Below are 23,258 nucleotides of genomic sequence, written 5' to 3'. Positions count from 1 at the left end.
ACCCTAACAAATGAGCAGCTCGCTCAGAATCTCCACTAGTTGACGCAGACAATGCAAACGCTCAGTGAAGCCATGCTGAACAACAACCACGCTGTGCCGCCTCCTCCACCTGCTGGGCACCGCGATATAGTTCGCTTGGTGTCGGGACATAGGTTGCCAACCTTCGCGGGTGAGGAAGACCCGATGGTTTTAGAAGAATGGATGAGGGTGTTCGACAAGATCTTCACAGTGGTGGGTTGCCCCGAAGAGAGAAGGGTAGAACTGGCAACGTTCTACTTCTTCCAAGAAGCTGATCTGTGGTGGGTCCATGAGGGTCCTACCCTCCTTGAAGAGCTTGAGTTTGGTTGGTCCGCGCTGAAGGATAGGATGCATGAGAGGTTTTACCCAGCGCATGTGCGAGCCGCCATGTTTGATGGGTTCCTTCACCTGCAGCAAGGATCCCTGTATGTGGTCGAGTACCACAAGAAGTTTTTGGAGTTAGCGCGCTTTGCTCGGGTGCTTATGCCTACGGAGCTTGCTAAGGTTGAGAGATTCGTTGCCGATCTGAATTATGAGGCACGAAAAGCATTGACGGTAAGCAGGCCAAGTTCCCTTAAGGATGCGTATCTGAGCGCCGCGGATCTGTATCGCGTTCAGCAGCTTCAGAAAAGATCTTACGAGCTAGCCAGGAAGAGAGTTGAGAGCGGAGGTTCTTCCACCTTCAAGAAGTCACGACCGGGTTTTCAGGCCAAGAACGTGTCATCCTTATCTCAAGGACCAATAAGGATAGAGCATCGGGATCAAGTCAAGACACCTCCTTGTCATAGGTGTGGGAAGATGCATGATGGTCATAGTTGCAACGGCTACGTGCTGCGGTGTTTTCGTTGTGGAGAACGTGGTCACAAAGTCACGGAGTGTCCCCAGCAAGCCAGTCAGAGAGCGTTGCCGCCACCCCCGGGAGCCGGAGGAGCATAGGAAGGTAGTTCGGGTCGTGGAGCAGTTGGAGCTAGGCCACCTGGGAGGGTCTTCGTGATGGCGCGTTCGCAGGCAGAATCTGAGGGTTTGATGGAGGAGGAGTTCGCAGGTAATCCTTTCCCCTAGCCTATCCTTGTTTTTAGCGAGTATCGTGTTCTTTGTTGTCTTGAGTGTTATCTTGTGTTTCGTCGTTGCCTATTTGAGTTACCCAGCAATCCTTGGCCTGCTTTTCGTTACTAATGATTCTTTGGAGTTAGGTGTAAGCTCTTCTTGTTAAGTGACTCCCTTAGTTTTGGGAATAAGTTTCGTTGTGAAGTTAGCTATCCATCTTTGGAACGAATCGTGTTGGGGTTAATCTTACAATCCTTACACTTAGTTGTCCTTGCAACCTTTCCTTTGTGAACCCTCTAAATCTTCCAAGTATTCTTTGAAATTGGAAATAGCAAATCCATACCAAAAATCCTTTCTTGTGTAGCTTAAAAGTCAAGCAAAATATTTAATTGTATCCCTTAAGTTTTGAACCCAGGCCTATTCTTTCCAACCCAACCCTTAAACCACTTGAGCAAATTGTCTTCCTTGGAACCTACCAAATTTTAATTCCATCTAAACCATAAATTCCCACTTTGCCCAAATCCCCAAATTAAATCATCTTTTCCCCAATTTTTCCCACAATCCCTAATTTACCAAATTTCTTCCCTTCTTCTTCTACCCTACCCGTGAACCACCGAGCAACCACCTCCCCACCCGTCGCCCACCATCAGCCCGCCGCACCACCGCCGACACAGCAGCCTGCTGACGCACCGCCGCCGCTGTTCGTCGCCTGCCGGAGCTCCGCCGTCGAGCTGCTTCGTTGCCGAGAAGCCGAGCGAGAGAGAGCAGCAAGAAGCGAGAAAGAAGAAGAAAAAGAGGAGAAAAGTCTTGGGTCCTTTTTGTTGAGCTTTGTGTCATCTTCAATCATGCCTAGAAGGTCAAGCTTAGCTAGAAAAGCGGAATGGGTGGATACTCACTACCTTGTTCTTGAAGGTAAAGCTTTTGATCCGGAATCTTTTCCTAATTCTTTGTTGGATATGCTTATATTCCAGGGTTTGTTGGATGGGTTTCTCACCATAAGGGCCGAGACTTACCCGAGTTTGGTTAAGGAATTTTATCGTCACATGGTTGTGCCAAAGGAGGGTGATAAGCTTGAGATCACTTCTAAAGTGAGAGGTGTGAAGGTTGTGCTTTCTGAAAAGAGGCTGGCTCAGCTTTTGAGTTTAACTGCTTCAAGAGTTGCTCAGTATAGTGGTCATTCTTGGATTAGTACGGATACCATGGGGTACCGGGACTATTTGAGTTATCTGTTGGGCCGTACGAGTGGTTTTACTCAAGCTTCCAGGCCGAAGAAAAAGTGGTTGTCTGCGGAACAAAGGATCTTGGTTATGTTGGTGTCAGATTGTTTGTTTCCTAATAACAACAAAAGCAATTTGTTGGGAAAGTTGGAGTGCACTTTTGCCTTCTGCCTCAAGAATATGGTTAAGTTCAACTTGCCAGTGTTGATGTTGCAGCATATGGTTTTCTTTCGGGATCATAACCGGAAAAGCCTACCGTATGGGATGGGGTTGAGCTGGATTTTTGTTAGAAAGGGTGTAAGTGTGGATGGTTGTCTTCCAAAAGCTGTGGGAAATTTGGTGTTGGATGCCACTAATCTTCGGAGTTGTAATTTGTTTCGGTTGGAAGATGGTGATTACATCACGTTGGAAGAAGTGGCAAGGAAAGCACCGGGAGAAAGGGCTGAGTTGGCAACGGAGCTTGGGATTCATGCCGAGAAGTTGAGCCTCGCAGTCCAGAATTTGGGTGGTGACGAAGAGATTGAGGAGGAAGCAGGCCAAGAAGAAGAAGTGGAAGCACCGAAAGCTGCTGAAGTCGAAGAAAGTGACTCGGAAAGTGAGGAAAACCAGCGAAGAGGAGAAGCTCGCACCAAGAGGGAGCATGATGCCATGGCGCATGAGGAGCGCATTGTCACCTTGCTTCGCCAACAGAACAGTATGATCGCAGAGGGCTTCGCATTCATGAAGGCACAGTTCGTCGCAGTGTACCAAAGGCTAGACCAAATCGAAGCCAGTTCAAGCCGCAGAGGAGAAGATGAGGAAGAATCCGAGGAGTCGGAGAGCGAGTCCTTCTAGAGTAGAGCTGCGACCGTCTTGTCTGCTCTTCTTAGTGGTCGTTACCGTATAGTTGTTGCTTGTTTTGTATGATTGTTCTTGCTTGTTGTTTGTTGGTTAGTTAGTTCTGTAGTTGGTGCTTTGAGTTAACTTTTTAGTTCTTAGTTGTTGGCTAGAAGTTGGTGTTTGTGTTGAGGCTAGAGTTTTCGATGCTCAATCTATCCGTTTGTTAAATTCTTGCCAATCCTTGATTTGAAACGCCTTATTTCTTGCTTTGAATACTTCATTTCCTTGGAATTTTGTGAAATCTTTTGGAGCCTTTGACCAAAAGAGTTTGTTCTTACACCTCTTGTCACAATGTTGTTTCTTTCATTGTTTGCTTTTAATTCGTCGTACCCAAGCTTCGGGGACGAAGCTTCTTTGAAGGGGGAGAGGATGTGACACCCCGAAATCCAAATTCAATTAATGGATTAATTGAGTAATTAATCCTATTTCAATTGGTGAATTAATTCCTAAAATCCTGAAAATTCAATACTTGGGGACTAGTAATTGACTAGTCAACCCCAAAGTCAAAGTTCTACATTGAGCTTTGGAAGGAGTTCCCTTGTTCCTTACACTTCCTTATGTTAGTAAGGGTATTCTTGACCTTTCACTTGTTGTTGGTAATGTAACCTAACCTAGTAGACCACCTTCATTCTCTCCTTACACTTTTCTAAAAATCTAGCTCCACCCTCTCTCTAAAAGGTGAGTAGCTTTTCTTCCAAGCCAAGTTGGAACCTTGCCAAAACTTCAAGAGTTGCTTCCAAGATTCAACCTTTCTTATATTTGGGCATCTAGGAGGGTAAGATCTAAGTTCATCTTGTGTTTTTGGTTTTATCTAAGGTGTCTTTTCTTAAAGATAGAATCTTTATGATCTTTTGGTGTGTTCTTGAAGTGGGTTTGGAAGGTGAGCCTAGTGAGGAGCTTGTTGAGGTGTAAAGTGAAGTCTTTAGTCTACAAGAGGTAACCCATGCTCTACAAAATCTATTTTGCTTACCTATTTGATGATTCTTGGATTCTACATGTGTTTTGCTATGAAATGTGGTTGTTTTTGCATTGTCTTGTGAAAATGCATATCTAGAGCTTGTGTTTAGGGTTCATTTGTGCCATTTCTTGGCATTTCCTTTGATTCAAGTCACTTTGTTGTATTTGGTGAGATTTGGCATGTTTTGGACTTGAATTTGAGCTTGGAGTTGAAAATCCCCGAAGGGATTATTTTGTGCAGGTGTATGTACTCGCGGGCGGAACGACGGGTAGAGTTCCAACCCGCCGGCCACCCGCGGGGAACATAAGCCGGTGGGTAGTGTACCCGCGGGCGGAACCACGGGTGGGAGCCTACCCGTGGGTCCACCCGCGGGGAACACTTTGGTGTTGGATCGGGATTTGTTCCCCGTGATTCTTTTGACTCGGAATTTGGTCTTTTGACTTCCCGATGTTCTTTTGTGGAACTATTTGAGTGTGTTCTTGATGTTTCGTTTGTCTAGAACTATATGGTAGGTATCCATGTAGGTCTTTGGTGTCTTGAATCGTGCTAAGTGTTCAACATTGTGTTTCATTGAACCGTGATGAGTCTTGAGTGTTCTTCGGAACTATCATTGGTTTAACCGTTTGATAAGCATGCTAGTTTGGTGTTTAAATGCTAGCATGTGTGTTGTTTGTACCTTCCGATTGGTTGATGATAACTTGTGTTATTCATCATTGTTGTTGTTGGGCTGTGACCCATTCCTTGATTGAGTATGGTTTCATATCTTCGTTGTGATCCGTTGATGATTCCTGCTGAGATGTGATGTGTGTGTGGCTTTACCTGGATTGCACGATTAGTGGTATGGGACACTAGTCACCAAGGTATTGCAGCGGTCCTCGTGTAAGGTTCACGTGTTTTGGGAGAGGCATGTGTTGCCATGTGCGTGATCGGTACCCTCGTGTACTATGAAATCGGTGGTTTTGTTGGAGGGACTGTTGGAGGGGGAATGACTGTTCCCGGAGGAATAAGGTTGGACTTGGTGTACAGGGGTCCTGGAGGTAAAGGTTAGAACTAGATATAAGGTTGGGGGTAGACATAAGGCTTGAACTGGGCATAAGGAAATCATATCAAGTCGTGATGAGTGATGTCACGAGGGCTTGTGTAGCCATAGTAGTGTGTTCTCTTCTTGTGAGGTGTGTAGTCACAAAGGCATGTGTTGCCTAGGCATGTGTTGCCGTTGGTCTTGTCTTTACCCTTTTGAGTTGTTGTTATCCTTTGTGGTCTTGGGATGTGTTCCCGTGTTGTTGTTGAGAGTGGTGAGTCTTCTGTTGACTATTACTCTTGGTTTTGGACTTATATATATTTATTCCGTTTCGCAAATGATTTTACAAATGTATATCTTATCTATGTATGATATTTCACATGTATTGGTGGGTTACCAGCATTATTCGCTGACCGGGCGTCGTCCCATGTTTTATTGTGTTCTTTCAGGTGATGTCTAGGCGAGTGCGCAGTCTAGTGCGTGTTAGCGTAGCTTCTCCCGCTTGTTTGATGACCTATGTGCCGGTTTAGTTGTAGACCTTTGAGACTATGGATTAGTTGTAAACAATGCAGATATTGCCGTAGCGTTCATCCTTTTCGATGAACGTGGCATAACACCCCGTGACTTGGAATTATGTTTATCCAGTTATCTTTCAGTCTTCCGCTGTGTTTGTTGTTTTGTTGAGTTATCTGCATGTTTAAGGCTTTTAAATAACTTGTTTTTAGGGGGTGTTACAATTGGGTTCAAAACAAGCCTTGGTGTCAAATTTATTTAAGAGTGGCTCAAAATATTTAGTCGACAGCGATTTCTTCGCAAAAATTTTTTTGGAGTGAAAATTGGCTATTTTGGATTTTCTTATAAAAAAAACGGATTTATAAAATAAATTTTTGGTTGTCACATTCTACCCCCCTTAAAAGAAGTTTCGTCCTTGAAACTTAGGGTAAACGGACAGATTTTCTCAAAACGGAAGCTTCTGAAAGGAGTGACTTGGAGTATTACAAAAGTTGCAAGATTAGGCTTAGGAGCTTCATTGGAATACATGGAAAGAGGAATCTCTGAGTAGTCACACAACCACTCTAAAATCTAAGGCACTACACTTACTCTAACTACTATAACTTACTAACTCCAAGTTTCCTCTTCACTCTTCTTACTATTATCGTTCTTACCTCTTCTTTGGTCTCAACACTTGAACTTCTACGTTTTCTCTCATGAAAACTGAGAGTGTTTCACAAATACTTTTCTTTCTTATTCAATAGCATCTTGCTCGTCTTTACTAGGGTCAGATACCCACAAAATTCAAACTAATACTGATCACAACTTCTCTTGCTTGAACTACTATATACTTCCTTACATACTGTTTATTGTTCTCATCCCTCAAAGATAGGTCACACGTAACGAGATCTAATTCTCATAACACTACTACGTTCACTTTGATCGTAGTTGATAAACTTCAGCTACCTCAATCCTTTCGTTTCGATGTCAACACCTCCTCATCATTTACTTAATCCTTTAACTATTGATAACAAGCAAAATCAACCTTCATTATTGCTTTAACATCTCAAGTTCATCATTCCATTTCTATTATCATACTATACTTGAATACTCCTCTTAGGGATATACCAATCCCTCTAACCATGCAGTGTGATCTAACTCAATCTTAGTTCTGTTTTATTATTGGCAACTTATATTAACTCATTTTCAATCCGAACCGGTGTATTCCTTTTGTGACTTCCTTACTGACTCCAGGAGCATAACTTAACCAATTACCGAGTACTTTGTCCCAAAACTTCTTGCTAATACTTAACTATCACTTCATCGGCCAAATGATTTTAAGATAGGGTGTCTTGTCTCCATTAACACGAGGTCTTAACTATCCTTGTTACTTTTACCAATTGTTACTTATCTCTTACTAGCCTTGTTCACCTTCTCTACCTCTAGGGGATTCTCACACGATTAATACATTTATACACTTTCTCTACACTTTAAATCTTTATCTAAGTTAGTCAACAGTGCTAACTCATAAGTCTCTTTTCCCGAGTCTTTTCTAAAACTTGTCATAGTTCAATAATCTCCGACATTGATTCCTTCCCCTCTTACTAATCTTTACCATTTCTGTTCCCACAAAACTCTCAACGTTGCTTTCTTTCTCGCCTTAGCCACGTTACATCTCTTCAAAGAGTCCTCCGATGCGAAGTCTCATTCTTATTCAAGGAAGTTTAACGATTGCACTAATCGTTTAGATTTACTTCCACCAAACTTAGTCTTTTAAGTTATTCCATCATTCTAACAAGAGTTCAACTTCCTCTTGTTTCATTCTCATTACTATAATTCTTCTTTAAGTTCTCATGTATCTTGGCATTTTCGAAGTTAATTCTCCATCCTTTCATTCGTTTCGTCTTACTTAATTCCTCTTTTGATTCTTTCACAATTCCTAGGATCACAACTTACTCACCACGTTTCTTCTCATATTTATATAACTCAGTTTCCAAAGTTACTATTTCACCTCATAAGCTTTACTCTTTCGAAGTTTCACAACTCCTAACTCTTCACTTCCCTATCTCTTTAAAGATAAAAGTTACTACCTTACTTTGTAGACTTCAACCTTAATTCCCAATTTCTTATGCTTAGTGTTTAACTTTTATTCTTTAGGTTTAACCTTTGAAGGTCTCTTTACCGTCAATCCAAAAGCATAAAAGCCACGAAAGTTGAAATTCCAAAGTCAACTGTATTGTTTAACCAAGTATGGCGTTCATTAGAAGTGTACTTGTCTTTGCGCCATCAATCTTCTCTTGAGCTCCACACATCAGTGGATTAGCGCTACCGCTACTTTGGTCTTGTTTTTCATTCATACTTCTCTTGTTCTTGTTACCGTCGCAGTTGTCCCTTTTTCCACTCTTGTCTCTCTTGTTTCTAGACTGGCTACTAAGAGATCCTTCCTCCAGCTGACGTCTACGCTCGTTAGGTTTTGAACGTAAGATATTCCCTTTCTTTTTGGTTTGCGTAGCATTCACAGGCTTGATGCCCAACTTTCCCACACTTGAAGCACCTGATTGGTTCTCCTCTACAGTTAGTTCTTGGGTGATCCTTCTCGCACTTCTTGCAATGGTAGTGTCTTCCTTCATCCTTACTCTTCTTTGCTGTACTTAAGTCTTGACTTGTGCGGTCATTACCTTCTTTCATGCCGTGGTTCCTTTGAAAGTTCTTGACTTGATCATGACAGTCAAGTCTTGCCTTCTTTTCTATTTGTTTCGCGTCTTCTTTAAGTTTCCCTTGCTTTGGCTTTGCATGCCATCTTGAATTTGATGTGTCTTGACGACAGGAGGATTCACTGCATGAATGCTCCGATTCCAAACGTTGCTTCTTTGCACCCTTACGAAACTACAGGGGCAACACTTAATTACTAACGTTTATCTCAATCTATCTCTTTACGCATGCCAAAGGCGCACCAACAGGATGCAAGTATAACTCTTATACTTGTCACCAAACTTTCTACTTTCAACTTTCAACTTTCTACTTCTAGCTTTCAACTTTTAACTTTTCTTTTCTCAAAGGTAAGGCTCACAACAAGTAAAGCACAAACAACACAAGTAAAAGCTCTTTTACTTAACTACTTTAGCCACTTTCACAAGTCTTTCTCTTTCAAACCTTAACTTTCAAGGTTTACTACTTCTAGCTTTCTTAACTTTTCACTTTCAACTTGAAACTCTTGGTTTTTCTCTTTCAACTTCTCACTTTTAACTTCTCTACTTTACTTTCAAAAGATAAGCAAAAGCAATTTTGTAACACCCCCCCAAACACGACCTATATAAAAGGCCTTAACACATGCAGATCATACACAAAACTAGCACAGCGGAAGAAGATAAAACGAAAACTGGATAAAAGAAATCCAAACGGGGTGTTATGCCACGTCTACCAAACACGGTAAACGCTATGGCGATCAATCTGAAAGTGTATACATCTATCCCAAAAGGTAACAGTCTAACACTACACAGGCCACAAAACAAAGGTAAAGGTACTAGACTACTGGCCACTAACATAACGCTCGTCTAGACATCACCAGAAAGACACAAAGATAAACATTGGGACAACGCCCGGTCAGCGATAATGCTGGTAACCCACCAATACCTGTTAAGTATCATACATAGGTAAGATATATATACAAAAATCATTTCGAAACGGAATACGTATATATAAGTGTAAAACCGAGAGTAAACACCAACTCAAGACTCAACACTCATCAATAAACACCACGGGAACACATCCCAAGACCACAACGGATAACGACACCACAAGGATCAAGACACGACTACCGGCAACACATGCCTAGGCAACACATGCCTTTGTGACTACACACGTCAAAAGAGAGAACACACAACCACGGCTACACAAGCCCTCGTGACATCACCCGCCACGAGTTGATATGCCTTCCTTATGCCCTGTTCCAACATTATGGCTACCCCCAACCTTATATCTAGTTCCAACCTTTACCTCCAGGACCCCTGTACATACAGTCCAACCTTATTCCCCCGGGAATCGTCATTCCCCCTCCAACAAACCTCCAACAAAAACCACCGATTCATAGTACACGAGGTACCGATCACGCACATGGCACACATGCCTGAATAACACATGTTATCCCCCAAAAACATGAACCTTACACAAAGGCCACAACTCCATAATCACGCCACGGCCACCACGAGGACCGCGGCAATACCTTGGTGACTAGTGTCCCATACCACTAATCGTGCAATCCAGGTAAAGCAACACACACACCACAACTCAACAAGAATCAAAAAACGGATCACAACGAAGGTATGAAACATACTCAATCAAGGAACGGGTTACAGCCCAACAACAACAACGATGAATAACGCAAGTTATCATCAACCAAACGGAAGGTACAAACAACATACACGCTAGCATTAAGACAACAAACTAGCATGCTTATCAACGGGGAAACTCAAGATAGTTCCGAGGAACACACAAGACACCTCACGGTTCAACGAAACACAATGTTGAACACTTAGCACGATTCAAGACACCAAAGTCCTACATGGATACCTACCATATAGTTCTAGACATACGAAACATCAAGAAGACACTCAAATAGTTCCACAAAAGAACATCGGGAAGTCAAAAGACCAAATACCGAGTTAAATGAATCACGGGGAACAAATCCCATTCAAACTCCACTGTGTTCCCCACGGGTAGGCCCCTACCCTTGGTTCTGCCCGCGGGTACACTACCCACAAGCCTCTGTACCTGCGGGTGGGCGGCGGGTAGGGCTCTCCCCGCCGTTCCGTCCGCGGGTACATACCCCTGTGTAAAATAATCCCTTTGGGGATTTTCTTCTCCAAACACAAATTCAAGTCCAAAACATGCCAAATCTCACCAAACACAACAAAATGACTTGAATCATGGAAAATGCCAAGCAATGGCACAAAGGAACCCTAAACACAAGCTCTAGATATGCAATATCACAAGACAAATGCATAAACCCTCACATTTCATAGCAAAACACAAGTAAAATCCAAGAAATCACATATGGGTAAGCAAAATAGGTTTCAGTAGAGCATGGGTTACCTCTTGTAGACCAAAAGACTTCACTTTACACCTCACAAGCTTCTTACAAGGCTTACTTTCCAAACCCACTTCAAGATCAAACCAAAAGATCATAAAGATCCTACCTTTAAGAAATAGACAACTAGGATGGAACCAAAAACACAAGATAGACTTAGATCTTACCCTCCTAGATGCCCAAATAGGTGAAAGGTTGAATCTTGGAAGCAAATCTTGGAATCTTGAAAAGGGTCTGAACTTAGCTTGGAGAATAAGCTACACTTCTTTTCTAGAGAGAAAGTAGAGCTAATTTCTAAGAATTGTAATGAATGAAATGAAGAAGTCTTCTAGGTTAGGTTACAATACTAACTCTTGGTGAAAAGTCAAGAATACCCTTACTAAGCTTTAGAAAGTGTAAGGAACAAGGGAACTCCCCTCAAAGCTCAAGGTACAACACAACTTTAAGGTTGACTAGTCAAATACTAGTCCTTGAGTATTAAAAATCAGGATTTTAGGAATTAATTCCTAAAATGAAATAAGATTAATTACTCAATTAATCCATGGCTTGAATGTGGATTTTCGGGGTGTCACAACTTTAAACACATTGATAAAGCACAAAAACAGTTAAGCAAACGCAAGTAAAACTCACACCTCACCGCATTCCTAACTGATACCTATAGTTTCTCTTAACTTTGCTTCTCATACTTAGTCACTGAACTTAGAGTATTTCTTATCTCGACCGTCAAAACTTAGGGCTCTTTCCCTAATCTAATCCTTCTTAGGATTTTCACTTAAAGTTCTCTTCTTAACTTGTCTTTCTTAAGACTTCAACTTAGAGGTATTTCCTTAACTTGTCCTTCCTTGGACTTTCACTTAGAGTCTCTATACTCAATCTTAAGGGTCAAACTTCCTAAGTCTCCCGCGGTTCGTACCGCTCTGATACCAACTTGTAACACCCCCTTTTTCTTAACCTTGATTATTAAACTAAAACTTTAAGGATAAACTAAAGTATCGGAAATAAACTTAATTAACAACTTAAAAGGAGTGTCACCGCCACAACCACCCTTCACGGTGATTACACAGGCTAAGGATAAACAACTAAAACATTTTTACATCAAAACTCTAAGGTAGGAACTAAACTAGTAACTATCAAACAGTCTACGCACTAAGCTACCATGTGCGCTCTCAAACGCTGGCCCCACCTGAAAGGGGTTAACAAACAAACAAGTAGCAACAAAACCCGTTAGCACGAAGCTAAGTATAATGCCACTCAACCCTGTAAAGTAATACAGTATATACTTTGGAAACCGAAGTTTCACATTCTTAGATCAAACAAGTCTAACATTTAAACATACTTGGCATTATCTTCTAGATGCTTGCAACCTAATATTCATATAGGCGTACTTATCCATTAAACAACTCATCACATACTCATCTTAGGATTAGTCTAAAGCTTCTCAAGTACTCAAAAATCATGCTTCCTCATATAATCAAATAAGCAATCTTATGCTATCAAATACTCATCAAGCAATCTTGTGCAAGACATATCTCATAAGAAAACTCATGCTATCATATACTACTCATGCAATCTCATGCAAGACATATCTCATAAGCAACTGATGCTATCATATTCTACTCATGCAATTTCGTGCAAAACATATCTCATAAGCAAACTCATACTACTAATCATGCAATCTAGTGCAAGACATATCTCATTAGCAAACTCATGCTATTGTATACTACTCATGCAATCTCATGCAAGACATATCTCATAAGCAACTCATGTTATCATATACTACTCATGCAATATCGTGCAAGATATATATAAGCAATCTCGTGCTACTACTCATGCAATCTAGTGCAAGATATATATAAGCAATCTCGTGCTACTACTCATGCAATCTAGTGCAAGGTATATATAAGCAATCTCGTGCTACTACTCATGCAATCTAGTGCAAGATTTATATAAGCAATCTCGTGCTACTACTCATGAAATCTAGTGCAAGATATATACTCATAAGATGATGCTATAGTAAGTATAGATATACATACATACCCTTTCAAAAGAATACTTTCCTGTGGAGGTTTCTTGTTGTCATAAATGAGTTGCTTTGCTTTTCTTTTATTTGAGTCTCAGTGACTCACTTTCTTTCTCCCGAGTCTCTTGACTCGCTTTCTCTTTACTCGTGGGTGAGGCCAGGCTTCACCATAGTGTGAATGAACCCATTGGGCATGGCGTCTAACCGGCCAATCTCTCATCCCGCCCACAGAACCAATCTCGTTGTTTCATTACTCATAATATATGGAATCATGTATCAAACTATCAGTGTGCACACCCCTGGCCAGGATTCCAAGCCTGGTGGGTAGTTTCCAACCTCATAACGTGGGAATACGCCGCGTTACATGATATCGGATCGCAATGTCCGTTGATTTCTCTTTTAGTACGAAAGGACATATTCCAAATCCAAACGGGTCCTCCAAAAATATTGTTTTCCTCATGATAGATATATATAGATATATCACTCATGCAACTCAAATCATGGAATACTTTTCTTATGAAAAATGCACATACTCCTTATCTCAATCTCAATATGGCAAGATAAATGCTTTCTACATGAAAATGAGATTTTAGAAAATAACACTTAGGCTCACAATGGCCGCTTATGCACTTTTAAAACATGTAATGCTCAACAATGCCATTTATTGTGAAATAGTGCTTCTAACTTCTATTCACTGTGAAACTAAATCAATTCAATAATTCATGCTTGAAACTCATAACTTAACAAATCTTCTCAATAAACACTTAGCAAGTAGTTCACATGCTATTGGAACTCAAAATACTCAAGGGAACTCATTTACTGCAATTGAACATGCAAGATAGACAACTTTGCTCTTTTCATCATTTAACAATTTGGCGATAATCTTAGTGATTCATAATATACACTTAAGGCATGCTTTGATAACTAAACTCGACTATTAAAGCTCATGCTTATCTATTTGTCAATCAAATAATAACATGCTCAGCAATTAAATACTTAAAGTCCGAAACACTTAATCTCATTCACAGTGAATACTCCAACAAAACCTCTGCAACAATTATCTCTACTATATCTAGCATAAAAGGCTCAAATCTCCTCCAAACTCAACGAAATCAAAGCCAAAACGTACGTCAAGACGGCCTCGAGGTAGTGAGCCACAAGAGCCCGCGACACCCCATCTGAAACGACACGTAGCTGAGCCCTAAGGGCCCGGGCACTGCACAGAGAACTTCTCAGCGGGACTAGGGGCGGGGCTAGAGGAGCCCCGCCACCTGGAACCACTAAGCGGCGGCCTAGGGCCACGGCTCTAGCCTAGAGCCGTGCCCTAGGGCCGCTCTTCCACGGGCCTAGCCAACGGCTCCTCTCTAGGACCGTTGGCTAGCTCCGTGCCTCATCTGGTGCATACTGTGTTGTGCACCAGTGAACTTCTTTTTCATCCATAAGGCAAAAACAGGACAAATAACACTCCCAAATCATCAACAACACACCAACAAGCAACAATAGCTCACTCAAAAACTCAAAAGCTCAAATACTTCAATATCTAGCATTTCTACTTTTCTATTCAATAAAAGACTTCACAGAGTCTTGAAATTAGCTTGGGAGTCCATGGGTTATACCTTTGAAGCTTTCTTCTTCTAGGTTGGATTCCACATCTTCTTTAGCTAGATACAACTTCCATCACCTCCTAAACATCGCCAACAAACTAACGAGAAACCTACTACTAAGTTCTCATAGAAAGAAGGGGAAAAACTTAGAAGCAATGGAAGGCTAAGGTTGGAAAAACTTACAGTGGAATTCCCTTTGATTTGTAGAACTATAGTTTGGCAGCCAAGAAAGGGAAATCAAGAGAAGAATGAGGGGATACTATTCCTTTTATATGGGTTCAAAACCCTAGGAGAATTACATATGATTAGCTGATGAAAGGAAAAATCTGATTGGTTCTCAAATGATGCATCAGGCAAGGTGGATTCTATTGGTTCACCATACTCCATGGTCCAAAGGCTAGAATTGTTATTTTAAAAGGTTTGGGGATGAAAATGGAATTTTCCGAAAATGATTTCTATATGAACACTTGGTTTAAGCTTCTCAAAATTCTCCCAGTTTCACTCAGATAGATTTCCCAATTTAAAACTTGGCATGCAATGTACCCGAAATTCTAGGATATTGGTTTCAAAACAAGTCTAGGTGTCAAATTTATTTAAGAGTGGCTCAAAATATTTAGTCGACACTGATTTCTTCGCAAAAATATTTATAGAGTGAAAATTGGCTATTTTTTGGATTTTCTTAAAAAAATGGATTTATAAAATAAATTTTGGGTTGTCACAGTGATACCCCGGAAAATCTAATATTTAAATAGAATTAATTATGTAATTAATTCTAAGCCTTCTCATGAATTTCCCTTCCAATTCTTTAATTAAAAGTCGGAGGACTTAAATTGACCGATTCCTTGGTCAATTGGTTTAGTCAATAAAAATGACTTTGAGCTTTATAAGTTGTACATGGCCTTTTTGTCTTCCTAGCCTTTTAGTAAGGGTATGCTTGTTTTTACACACTTGCTTGGCATTCAAGCCTTTCCTTTGCAAGATCACATTTCATTTCCCTCATTTGGCAAGACACTCTAAACTCTCCACCCTCTCATTAGAATAGTATCTTTCTTCCCAAGCCAAGAAAATCCCACCTTCTTCCTTTGCAAGGGATCTCTCCAAGATTTCACCTTTCCACCATTAAAACACTAGGAAGGGTAAGATTTTAGCATAGTTGGTGTTTTTGAGTAGTTTTGCATAGCCTTTAGATAAGTTGTGGTTCTTCTTTGTGTGGCTTTAGTTTGGTTAAGAAGATTCGGGTGAGGAGGAACATCAAGGAGGAGTCTAGGAGTCTATGGAAGAGATTTGTGGTCTACAAAGGTAACCCATGCTTTACAAAACCTATTTTACACTTGCTATGATGATGTCTTGACATTCTATGGTTGTTCTTGATGCTGTGAGTGGTTCCACCCGCTGGTACTGGCGGGTAGTGAGTGGCGGGTGGTTGTCCACCTGTGGTTCCACCCACTGGTACGTGATGTTTTGACTTCCGTTTTGTTGAATCGTTGTGCACTTATGTGTTTCCTTTGGTGTTTCGTACGTCTAGAACGGTGTCCTAAATATCCGTGATAGGATTATGAGTCTTGAATCATGCTTATGGTCCAACATCGTGATTCGTTGGATTTATGTGAAGTTATTGAGGTTCGATTGTGTAACACCCCGTGTTACGGCCTTCGAATCCCGGACTAATCATTTAACCAATCCCGTTAATAATAATTAAAAAGGGGTTGAAATTGGTTAGGATTCCCTTCAATTAATTAGTGTGGTCAATAATGGACCAATGACCCTTATCCTTAAACCAAATCCTTAATCCTATAAGGAATAGGATAGGTGGACCCTTACTATTCAAACCCTAGTTGGGACTCCCAAACCTATATATAGGGACTTAGGAAACATTTAGAAACCCTACCACAGTTAATTCTACCACACAAGATATTCCCAGGGAGAAACCTACAGAGGAATCCCCCTGCCACCAAACGTAGGAGAATCCACGGGAAGAAGATCTTAGAGAAGAACCTTAGTAGCCAAGGATATTGATTAGGGCTAAGAGGTAACACATGTCTCGACAAAACCTATTTTCCTCGCTATATCTTATTCATTGGCTCCTTTGATATATGATTCTATGCTTGAGTCTTGATAGAGTTTTTCCCAGGGCTTATATTGTGATGCGGCCCAACATAATGAAGATCCATTAAGAGTACAAATTGGGCCAATCACAAGAACCAATGGCCAAATCAGCTTTATTATTTGTGGTCATCATTATTTTAAATTGTTTGGAATTAAAGAGAAAACACTAGTTTGTATTTAGAAAGGATTCCTTAAATCCAATTCTAAATATGACTATATTTACTTGCTTTCTAGATTTGGTTTAGGACTCTTATTCCCATTTTATTTAGGATTAAAATGCTGTCCTATACCTATAAATAGGACACATCCATATCAGTTTTAAGGAGGCTTTAATTCAATAAAATTCTTAAGTTTTTCTTTACACTTGTGTAAGAAACCTTATGGCTAATTGTGGACTCAATTAGTGGCTAGTCGTTGACTCGACTAGCAAATTGATTCGTGGACTCGAATCAATCTTACTTTCTTCAACCTTAGATTTAGGTTCGTGGACTCGTTCTTGAATAGAAGGAAACTAGATCCGACTCTAGTTGATTGAAGATTGCATCATCAAGGTACTTGAAGCTACAATGGGATTCTTCCAAGTCTTTGAGGACTCGAGACAAAGAGTTTCTCGTGAGGTTTAAGGTACTTTGATCTATCTCTATCCTTACTTTTTGAGAGCATTCTTGGGACAATATTCCATCTTTATTTGAACCTTGGACTAGGTTCATATCAGTTTGGTATTCAGAGCCTTGGTTTATCTCATTCTTATCTTACATACTACTTTTTTTTTCGTGTCTTATTCATAAAAAACCCTAAAAAAAAAAAATTCATTTGCATTCTTGATTGTGTTCTTGAATCTTGATACATGTTATCCAGTTTCTTGAAAAACAATCCCGAAAGAGTTTTCCCTTTTTCCTATCCAATATCAACAATACCTCACACCTCCTAAGCACCATATTACCCCAAATTCAGTCAAGAAAACAATAAAATCTCACCCTTACCTATATCTGCAGCGCATTTACGCACAATCACGTCGCAATCACACCCTGTCCAGATTTCCGCATCCTGTGACCAGTTTCAAAGAATGACCTCTATCTAGAGATCCAGGGGTTAGTTTTATCTCAAATTTTGATATTTCGTAGAACTCTTCTGGGGCTTTCTTTCGATATATTATACTCTATCTAATTCCTTCTGTTCATTGAGATATTGATCTTCAAAGTCAGGGCATTGTTTCTGTTTTTCTGGGTGATTCTTGAAATTCTTGATTCTATTTTGAAGTGCATGTGTGGAACCACTTGGTCCGAAATTTTTTGTGATATTTAAAATAATTATTTGGAGGTTTTTTATCAAAAAAAAAATCAAGAATGTTGAAAAAAAAAAAAGCAAAAAAGAGAAAGCAATAAAGAAGAATAAGGTTGGGGAAAGAATCTGGTTGGTAGGAGAATTTTGGAGGGAAAAGGAAGGGGAAAAGTATAAGGTTGGAAGGAGTTCTTGATATACTCTTATTTGGTTGTGGTACACTTGCACCCCTATTACATTCTATTTGTGTCTATCTTCTGATATTGGTCCTGCATATCTTTCTGCCATACTTCTTTCTTTGCTTCCCTTTTTTTTTCTTTCAAATCTTGCTTAGTTTCTTTGCTTGTATTGTCCTTTTTCTTTGCTTCTTGCTCTCAATTTTATTACCTACCTCGCGATACACCTTACTCTCAAAGGCTTGTGAAGTTTTCCAAGGTACGTTTTTCTTGAACCTTGAGGTTGAATCCATATCAACTTGAGTTCCGGACTAGAATTTTCCTTTTTGGAAAAAGGCTTGTGAGAGTATCTGCCACCTTGAGCGATACACGAGTGGAGTGTGTGTTTGTAGAGTGTGTAGTGCACCCCCAGAGCCATATAATCCACCTCTTACCTACGAGCTGAGAATAGTGAGGGAGCGAGGCAACTTTTTGGTTTCACTAACATGAATACTCACATATCTTCTTGTTTTTAGATTTTGTTTCTCATTTACAGATGGCTAAAGAGGTTCTAAACACACGTAAGAGATTAGAACAAAAAATAGACAGGTTACTCAAACGAGTGACTAATTTGGAGCAACACTCACAGCAAGTGCAACCACCGCACAATGATGAGCGACACCTGCCACCAGCATGAAGAATGGATCCTAGATGTCAAAGGATCCAGCAGCGTAATACAGAGTTAGGAAACATTATACTTGAAATTCCTAACTTCACCGGTGAGAAAAGACATACTGAATAATAGAATGAGAGAATTCTATTGAAACTCTTTTTTATTTAAAGCACTATTATGATCTTACAAAAATTAGGCTAGTTGCTACATATTTTAAGGGGTATGCTTTGTCTTGGTGGCGAAAAAGAAATAGAGAGAGAGTTGCTAATTTTATTCCCTATGAATCTTGGGTTCAAGTGAGGGAAGATATGCACCTTTCGTCCTAAATCTTTTTTCTATGATCTTGAAAGAAAATTGCAGGGAACGGTGCATGGAAAATAGTAAGTTGATGAGTACTACCAAACTATAAATATTTTGCTTAAACAGAGAGACATACATGAAGAAGAGACAAAAACTATTGCTCGTTTCGTACATGGATTGAACTTAGAAATTCGATGTGGAATGAGTTTTCAGAGATATCACACCCTTTATGATGCCTTGTATGCTGCACGTGAATCTGAGGCAAAAATCAAAGAGATGAAAATATACAAGTCCAAAAATGATGCATCAAGATGGAAGAACACATGTTCCACCTCCCAAAGGCTTGATGAACGCCCTCTTCCAAAAGTTGATTCACGTGACAAAGGTAAGGAAAAGGTAAGTGAGGCAATGAGGCCTCAACATGATAGAGAATTGATTTGTTATAGATGTAATGGGAGAAACCACATAGCTCGTGATTGCCCTAACAAGAGGGTAGTTAAGATAACAACACAATCTGAAAAATTTAGTTCTTGTCTTGAATATAAATCTGAGGATAAGGAATGTGACCATTTTAAAACTCCCAGTGACCATGTTGAGGGAGAACCATTTATACCTTTAAATTTTGATTCTAAATATGCTGATAGTGAGTCTAGTCATACTGTTGTTGTTTAGGAGGTTTTGAATGTTCACCCTGTAAAAGAAGATGAGTCTCAAAGAGAAAATATATTTTTTGCTAAAGGGTCAATTAGAGAGAATGCTTGTGCTATGGTAATAGATTCTAGAAGTTGCACAAATGTGGCTAGTGCAGCTATGGTTAAATGTCTTCAGTTATCTTTGCTTAATCATCCAAATCCTTATTGTTTGCAATGGTTAACTGATGCAACACAAGCTAGAGTAACCAAACAGGCTCTTATTCCTTTATCTATTAACAGTTACTCTGATGAAATCTTGTGTGATAATATCCCAATGCAGGCTGCTCATATCTTGGTAGGTAGACCATGGCAATTTGACAGAAAAATAAGTTCTGATGGAATGAGGAACACTGATGTGTTTCACATGAATGGAGTTACATATGTCTTTCCTCGTTTGTATCCTAAACAAGTAGAAGAAATTCAATTGACATTGATGCAAGATCTCAAACCAGCCTTGAAGAAAGAAGAAATCGAAGAGAGCAAACTGGAACCTCCACGTTTGGAATTGGAGTCACCATTCCAGTCCTCTAACTTAGTTTGTAGCCAAACAAAGGAACTGCTATCAATGGTACAGTGGAAAGAACCAGCCAGAGCTATCAAAGTGCAGCCTCGTTTGGTAACAAAAAAGAGTAGTAAGCAAGAGAAAAGAATGATGATGATTGGAGCTACTCGTGTCAAGCATCCCATGAAAAAGTTCCATGAGCGTGATAAAACACAAAGTGAGCTTGCTAATTTGTCTTTCATTGAAGATTTGGATTCGAGGACGAATCCTTTTCAAGAATGGGAGATTATATGAACCAGTACACATGGAATCCAGTAAGGGTAAATAGTGGGCTCATCACAAGGCCCATAACTACATCCTTAAAGCATCAATGGTGGAAGAAACAAGAAAGTCCAATAAAAATTCCATTCAATAGAGGAAAGCATTATTAGTGGCCCGTTTCAAGTGATGTCACAGATCAAAGACAATGTTTAGAAGATTCGAGGTCGAATCATTTTTCAAGAAGGGGAGGATGATGCGGCCCAACATAATGAAGATCCATTAAGAGTACAAATTGGGCCAATCACAAGATCCAAGGCCCAAATCAGCTTTATTATTTGTGGTCATCATTATTTTAAATTGTTTGGAATTAAAGAGAAAACACTAGTTTGTATTTAGAAAGGATTCCTTAAATCCCTTTCTAAATAGGACTATATTTACTTGCTTTCTAGATTTTGTTTAGGACTCTTATTCCCATTGTATTTAGGATTACAATGCTGCCCTATACCTATAAATAGGGCACATCCATATCAGTTTTAAGGAGGCTTTAATTCAATAAAATTCTTAAGTTTTTCTTTACACTTGTGTAAGAAACCTTATGGCTAATTGTGGACTCAATTAGTGGCTAGTCGTGGACTCGACTAGCAAATTGATTCGTGGACTCGAATCAATCTCATTTTCTTCAACCTTAGATTTAGGTTCGTGGACTCGTTCTTGAATCGAAGGAAACTAGATCCGAATCTAGTTGATTGAAGATTGCATCATCAAGGTACTTGAAGCTACAATGGGATTCTTCCAAGTCTTTGAGGATTCGTGACAAAGGGTTTCTCGTGAGGTTTAAGTTACTTTGATCCATCTCTATCTTTACTTTTTGAGAGCATTCTTGGGACAATATTCCATCTTTATTTGAACCTTGGACTAGGTTCATATCATATTGTGTATATGTGATAATCTTGATGTTTATGTTTTAATCTTGATGCTTATGTGATAATCTTGATGTGCTTGATACTATGATAAACTATATGAAAGATGTTGTATTTTAATTATGTCTAGAGCCCTAGGGTTACAATGTGGATTTCGTATTATGATGTTCTTGGTATATTTGGGTGGGATTTCGCAGGATCGGGTGTTGAGTCTAGCCTAGGACTTGTGTTTATGACATTGCATATAGATTTCTTGATGTTCTTGTGATTCCGGATATCCCTGGATCGTTATATGGTTTATGTTGAGTCTTGGCATGATTAGGAATCGTGTTAGGATGTATTTGGTGTGATTATTGGTTAATTCCGTCAATTGAATACGTGGTTTTGCCGTTATGTGTTTGAATGTGTTTGGACATGGTTTCGAGTTCCACGAGAGATCCTAGGATCGAAATATTACCTGAGTCAGTGGGGGGTAGGTGGCGGCAGGGGTGCCTGCCACCTAGCAGTTGCCCTTGCCTGATCTCCAGCGGGCAGCCGACTGCCCGCCAAGCACCCGCTGCAGTGTGGACCGCCGCCGGCGGGTGGTACTCCACTCGCCGCCCACCCACTGGAAATTGGCGGTGCGTCGTGATGTTTTCCCCTGTTTGTTGTTTCCCCGTGTCCCGTTGTACCCCGTTTGTCGTGTATGAGTCTCATTTGGTGTTTTTGGCATCATTCTAGAATTTTATGTGTGATACGTGTCGTTGTTGTTGTGTCTTTCTTGTTACGTGATTACGTGTTAATTGATTGGAAGATGATGAGTATCGTGGTCATTGCGCAATGGACAGTGTGACTGATGATGATGAGATTGTGATTGGTGGAAAATAAATTGTTGGCGGTTGGCACCACTTGTGTCCGGTCATTGTACTAAAGGTACAGGCCATAGCGGTGACTGTGCTAAAGGCACACACCCACCTTCAACTTGCTTGCTTTCGGCATGGGTCAGGTTATAAGTGCTGCGGTGTCATGTTAGAGCTATATGCGCTAACCCCTTGATATTGGCACTAGAGGTGCGGACATTGAATGGCACTGCGACACTGTCTTGATATGTTGGTGGTTGAAAGGTGGTTTGCTGGTGGGGGCATGTAGTTTCCCGGAGGCATAAGTGGTGGGGACATAAGGGTGGCCTGGAGGTATAGGTTGAAACTGATATAAGGATGGAGGGGAGCTACAAGGTTGGAGGATGAATTGTGTGCTTTGTTAACTACTTGCTAATTGATTGTATTGAGTGCCTTAGTTGCCTCTACTCGTTACTTGCATGATTATCAGTCTGTTATGTCTTGCATTGCATGTTTAGGATGCCTATTAGTTCTTATGATTATTCTATGTTATTGAATCTGTTAATATGCCATGAGTCTTGATCTTGGATTTAAACTAGAGTCTTGTAAGTATATATGTATTCTATTTTCAAAATGAGTTTCTTATATCTACATATATTGTACTTAATGCGTTGGAGTGGGTTACCAGCATTATTTGCTGACGGTTGTTATACCGAATGTTTTTCAGGTGATGAGCTTTAGCTTCGGAGCGTGCTAGTCAGAGCCTTGGACTTAGCTTAGTTAGTCTTAGCTCAGTAGTTGGCCTGCGTTCCTTGGGATTGTATTGAATATCGATTTGAGGATTTCTTAGGCTTGGTTAGTTTAGACTGTGCACCTAGGTTCCCAAACCTAGGTGTGGCATAGCACCCCGACTCTTATGGATAGTTTTATGCTCTATTTGGGATTCAATCAATTGATTTGCCTTTATTTTATAAGTTTTAAATATCTCAAATTTAGGGATGTTACAGTTGGTATTAGAGCCTAAGTTCGACCCTAGGACAATGCCTTTAGGTTAAAGACTTTGGGTCATTAAGCTTGAACTCTAGGTATATACATACTTGGATACTAAGAGTTAGACTCTAAAAATCTAAGATGTATCTAGGATAGTAATCTAAGCTTAAGACCTTAGGATGATAAACCGTAACTCTAGGTGTTTGAATACTTAGGAC

The sequence above is a fragment of the Ipomoea nil genome, unplaced genomic scaffold, assembly GCF_001879475.1.
Source record: "Ipomoea nil cultivar Tokyo-kokei standard unplaced genomic scaffold, Asagao_1.1 scaffold1353, whole genome shotgun sequence".
Lineage (NCBI taxonomy): Eukaryota > Viridiplantae > Streptophyta > Magnoliopsida > Solanales > Convolvulaceae > Ipomoea > Ipomoea nil.
This window is presented reverse-complemented; position numbering follows the sequence as displayed.